Here is a 6,608-nt window from a genome sequence, read left to right on the forward strand (position 1 = left end):
TCATTATTATTATTATTAAATGCATAATCACATCTGTTGAGGCACTTGCCTCACAAGTTTGTCGATGCCTGCTGCGTAGAAGGCGGCCGGCTGATTACAGAACGAATGATGAACAACGTTCTGCTTTTCGGTATCGTTCGTGAACCTCTGTCCTGCCAAGAACTACTTCAATGGATCAAAAAGATGGTTATCACTGGACTGTAAAGCGGATGCTTCATAATCTCTTACTTTCAAGAGTGAAGTTTAGTTGCTTTGTTCGCCACGTGCGGTTTTGCATTGTCATGGAGGAAAAGTACATCGTCAACATTCCAAATATCCTGACGCCTTTTCCTCGTGGCTGGGAGAGACTGCGACAGTAACATTCTGCGTTGACGGTTTCACCTCTTGGCAGGAAATCCAATAGGAATGGTCCCCGACTCTCTTAGAACCCTGTGAGCATCAGTTTACCGATCGATAGTGGTGTTCGAAATTCCCTCGTTAAAGACGAGCTGGGATGTTTTCATACCATGCTCTGCTGTTTTGACTCGAAAGTGTAACGCAGTATACAAATTCCATTGTCAGTGACAATGAGGTTCAGGAAACCATCGCCCTTCTCGAAGTAACGCTGCAAATGGATCAGTGACATTACCATTCGCTTGCTCTTGTTATCATCATTAAGAAGCTTAGGAGCTCACCGACATGATACCTCGTAGACAATGTTATAAACACTACCATTGGAAATATCAAGCTTCCTGACAATATCCTTCAGATGAATAAGTCGATCCACTTTCACCATTTCGTCTACAAGCGTAATGTTGTTCGATGTCAACGAGGAATGGAATCGGGCACATCGCTAATTGTCCTGGACATTTTCTTGTTCATTTTCACTTTCACCATCACTGCACACTTCACTGCTAAACACTTGTCTCCAAATACTGGCTCAGTTTCCCCTGTTGATATGTGTGGCTGTATCCCTTGCACCATAGAAAACGAATAAAATTTCGCTGCTGATATGGCGTCGACGAGCTGAGCACTCCGCCCATTTTTGGCAACTAGTAACAATGACGTGGGTGGACAGGGTGTCTACTAAAATTCCAAAACGAAATTTCGTAACTTTTTCGTGATCTTTTCTTTACCAAATCATAAAATTTCCTATTTTCAAGAGCGAATTTGAGTGCGAATTAGGCCGAATTTTCATCCATGCGATAGAAACGTACTTTGCTTGCGAGTAGCGTCTAAAGCCGACGATAGACATTTTTGGTATTGAACTTTGACGTTTTATAGGACATTTTTTTTTCAATCAGTACTTATATTTGTACAGTTAAAAAAAATCGTGACCCAAAAGCTAAATTTCGTGACTTTCATGACCGTTTTCTGATTTCGTGACTTTCGTGACCGATAGACACCCTGGTGGAGGAAATCGAAGTTACACTAAGACCGTCGTTCCAAGAAAAGCCTATCGCATCACTCGTATATCTCGATTTTGTATTAATTTGCATTACCGCTCAAAAAAGCTCAGACTTTTCGATTTTCCCTCGAAACATTCTTGTAGTTCCAGTCGAAGGAATTTGAATATTTTTATTTCTCAAGTTAAAAGTAAACTTGGTCGAAAGTTAAACGTGCAAGACGTCGATTTAATGTACCGCTTTAAGGCCTTAAGGAAGAATTAAATAGCTTAAAAAGTAAAAACTAGGAAAACAGTCTAAAGCTAAGACCCTTGCTGCTCGAAATACGAGTGTGTTAATTTTAGTATTTAATGTACTTTTAATAACTGTATTTTAATAAATTAGTGTTTGCTTTAAGGTTTTGGTGAATCTTAAGTTGAAAGTAAATTTCATTTTTGAATTAAAGCGACATTTAAGGTAAATCAGAGTCCGCTTGTTATTACACCTAAAATGACAACAATGTTTAGAAATTATATTGTCTTCAACGTATACACCTTCGTTGAAAACGAATAGGCGTATCTCACACATTGCGATCTTGAGTTAACACCGGTACTTTATTTGGGTTAAGTTCCAAAGTTGGGCATCCGTTTCCAGCAAAATTTTTAAAATTTACAGGAAAGATATGGATAATTTGATCGTTTGTGTGCTTGATAATATATAAGAGTCTCGAAAAATCTGTTTGTGTGTTATATATAAGCGGTTATAAACATGGGACTATACGGCGAGCGGAGAGAACTACTTGGCGCAAGATAACCGAAGGCGCATTGTGAGAAAGAAACGAGCATTTATGTTAACATGGCGAATGTACAAGGGCAATGAACTAACAGTTTTAACATTTGTGAAGAGCACGGATTAATGAACCTAACAACAAATTGTAGAAAGTGTGCAAAGGAGATAACATCGAAAAAAGGTGGAGAAAGCGGACGCCCAACTTCGGAATAAATGCCCTTTATTTGATTTTACGAAGTCCACCGATCGTTGAAAAAATCATAAGCGACGGAAGCTTCATTTCTGATATATCAAATTGATGAGAAAACTGAGTGATTAGTAAATTTCGTAAAGTCACATAGGGTAACGTTGCTCTCACTCATAATTTTTGAGATACACACATTGGTTGTTATTCCAACGGTGACACAGCAGATACATTTCAACTCTTGTTCAGTAGTTCGTAGTCTTCCTTATGCACCCAGTGATACATCGTTAAATAAAGCATTTAGAACAAAGAATGAGCTAGTAGTAGCGGGTAAATATCAAATAGTGAATGTTTTTCAACGGCGGGATACCGGAAAATGGCAGGGTAGTAGTAGGATCATAGATACCAGCCCACACGCGTTAAGATGGTGCAGTATAATCGATCAAGTTGTTTTACAACATAGAAAAGAGAAGGTAATGCAAGAAACACGTTTCCGTTGTACTGTCCAATGAGAAAACACATGTATTTTTTTTTTTTTTTTTTTTTTTTTTTAATGTAATACAAATCTCAGTTTAACGTCCCGTGAATATGCCCTTTAGGCTAAGGGAGACGGACGATTAAGGCAAGTGAATGATGGAAGGAAACGGGAACTCCTCGACAAAACACACCGACACGACGTCCACCATCAACTTACTTAGTCGGAGATCGAACCAGGGACCCCACGCACCAGACATAAGTGCTCTACCATTGAACAACCGTGCCCACCATATTTTAAGGAGTAATATACTTTGCTTAGCTATTAACACAAATTAAAATAGTTTACTATCTATATGTTACTGAAATAACATATTTAACACAGTGTTTGTTCTAGCAGTTGTTAAATAACTTGCCTTCTCTTACGTAAGTACCGTAGAGTAGGGTGACCGGGCCGATTACATATTATATTGGTGGTAAGTACATAAAGCAGACCATCGCATGTAAATTTAAATCTTCAAGGAACAGAACAAATAGCAATGGTTCATTGTCGATTTTAAAATATCAGCACAGCTTATTGTTCCGCACATGAAATGCTTTATCGTTAGAAATCAGTGTCACGGACTGGAAGATTAAACCTAGTATACGTTTCGTCTGAAGTGTAAGAGTTTGACTATTACGATTAGTTCACAAATAATATGTTGCTGTAGCTTCAAGAGCTTAAAGATGCTTGTAAATTGTCACGCTATGCTACTAGTTATGAGAACGAGAACGGGTAGGAGCGAAATGAACAGAGGTAGGTTGAGAATTTGAAAGGGTGTTGAGGTGAAGCTGTAACTGTGAGACTTGATGAGTCAGTTCTTGAATGGCGCTAGAAGTTGGGACATCTGAAGTTTGGCGTGAAAAGGAAGAGTCCGTTTCTCGCTTTTGGGCCATGAGCTGAGTGCGTTCTAAGGTTGTAACCTCATCAATAAATGTGGGATAGTCAGATATGGTGCGAGTGCCAAACCAACGTATGTTCTCGGGTGTCATGCTCGACACGCATTCTAAAAGAAACTCCTGAAAATCTAATTGCGTGTATGCCTGATCTGCCAGAAATTTCTTTGCGAAAACGTAATGAGAAAGTGGTTCATTGGGGAGTTGAACTCGAGCCCTATACCGCTGAATGCGAGATCGTGGAACCTGCTCGTCGCCAAATTGTTTTAGGAATTTTTGTTGGACGGTTGACCAGGGAAGGGTAGAGAGATTTTGGGTGGAGAACCAATGTTGAGCGGGTCCAGAAAGGGACTTTTCGAAAATCTTTATGCATTTTGAGTCATCCCAGTTATTGACCAGTGCGATCTTCAAGAAATTTTGTAAAAATAAATCCGCGCTTTGTTCCTTGGACGCACTGTATATATCGGGAATGATGGAGGAAATGCCTGCCATATTGTTTGAATTTTGAACTTGAGGTGTGTTTAAGGGAATGAAAGAAGCCTGACTGCGAGTCGTGGGCATGACAAGAGAATGTGAGAAATGAAATGACCACAATGGAGTTAACAAAGCAAAAAAGTGCCTTATATGTGTGAAAAGAGGAACACAAACACTAAGAACCACACGAGAGAGATTCCTCTGGGGGAGCCATAATATGTTGCTGTAGCTTCAAGAGCTTAAAGATGCTTGTAAATTGTCACGCTATGCTACTAGTTATATTAAAAGGGCAATTAGAAGGAAAATGTCTTCCATTTTGTAATATTTATTAGAACCATCACCTAAGAAGATATTGATATAAAAACGAATGATATATACAGGATAATAATATATAACAAAGTAATATAGTGGAAAGAAAAGCACCAAGGGGAAGTCCTTGGTTCTCTCGTGTGTGTCCTTTAATGTTTTGTGGTCCTTCCTTCACTCAAATTAAGTCATGTAATATTCGATTACACAAAGCATACTCACAAACGTCCTGTAATGGATGCCAATCCTGGTAGCCACATCTTGGAATTTTCTGCGTTCTCAGTTCCTGCGCGACGTGAATTCGATACACCTAACTCACAGTTGTCAGATGTAGGTAGAATGATCTTTTGCTTAAAACACTAGTTTTTATATTGTCACAAAACTGTTTTGGAATTTAGAAAGGCACTTTGTGTGATTTTTTGATAATGAGAAAATATGTGTTTTTACTTTCTTCCAAAATAGTCACCTTGAAAGTGCTGTTTTGATTTTCTATAGATAGATTAAATTGTTATTTTTTCTTCATAAAGGAGACGTCACTGATTGTATGCACGTTTAATAATTTTTGAACTTTTCATTGTTTAATGTTTTTTGGGAATATAATACAAAATATATAATTTCGCTACTAGGTATGAAACTTCGGCCATGCTTAGAAACTCTACTAAAACGGTTCTCAGACTCTTCTATCTTCACTATAATGAGAATGCGGAAGACCGAGGAAAGTATGTACCGCGCTCAACTATCATGGACAAAATTCACAAACAGCATGGTCGACCCGGAAAAATCCGAACTGGTAATCAAACGGAATGTAAAGTATCTAGAGGTTGTTATTGACACGCTAATATTAAGTACGAGTCTCTACATTTTGCATCAGTGAACAATTGACTTGTATGTCTTAATCAAATCCTTGCATGTGTAAGATCACTTACAAAGAATTTCACTTTCCTATAAATGATGAGAAGTCCGAGAAGCTCCAGTCATAGGTTGGAGGAATTTAAACCCCGGAACCTGCGAAGGAATTGCTTTCTATTTCGCAGAAGTCGCAAAACTTTACTTTTTTTTTTTTTTTTTTTTTTTTTAAACCGTGGAACTGGTGCCATTTCCAAGGTAACAATTAGGTAGACAGATAGATTGTATAATTCTATTATTGTAATTATTCAATATATATACCCAAACTGCGACTGATGCCAAATACACAATAGCCTCTGACTTCGTTCATTTTGTTGAACCATTTTGGACCGGTATACAAAACTTCCCTTAAATTCGGAAATGAAATGAAATCTTTAAGTTTTACGTCCCACGGTTATGCCGGTTAGGCTAAAGGAGACGGTGATAATGAGAAATGAGTGATATGGTGGAATGAAGAAAGTGGGAGGAAACGGGAGAACCCCGAGAAAACCCACGAGCACGATGTTTGTCCACCACAAAGTCCACACGGCGCGAGCTGGGATCGAACCAGGGACCCCAAGCACCGGAGGTGAACGCTCTACCACTGAGCCACCGCGCCCCCCTCCCTTAAATTCGGATCGCAAAACATAACAGTCATTTGAAAGGTACGTGTTTAAATTAATTTTGAAATGTTTTAGTCAGAAACTTCAAAACCTGGCCACAGTCGCCTTACTTTACGATACATATTTAAGTACAATTCGTGAAATCTGCCGTTAGTCTTAAAAACACAACAATTTCGATCAGCTGAGAATTAAGCTTTTCTTTTCAGCAGCAAGAGTATGAGGTATAGACCTATAGTTCTAGTTATGTGGGACTCGAACATGTATTTCCACCGGATATCAAACTCGAGTTTCCTATACCAAAAGTAGAACATCAACTATATAAGAGTTCGCAACAGAAATCTTATTTTCTCAAAGTATTTAAGTCAATTTACATTTCCATCAAAACCACTGGCCTACAAGAATATTTTAGTCAATCGCAGAAAGAATTACATTTGGTGGAAAAGAGTGTGGATGGGAAGTTAGGAGAACAGAAAGTAGTTTTTTCCTGTAGTCAACATTGTTTTTTTTTTTTCTTTGAAGGAAAATGTTTTGGGGATACAGCACAACTTCCTTATATAGAAAAACAAAACTCGA

The sequence above is a fragment of the Thermobia domestica genome, chromosome 11, assembly GCF_964235325.1.
Source record: "Thermobia domestica chromosome 11, izTheDome1.hap1.1, whole genome shotgun sequence".
NCBI classification, from domain to species: Eukaryota; Metazoa; Arthropoda; class Insecta; order Zygentoma; family Lepismatidae; genus Thermobia; species Thermobia domestica.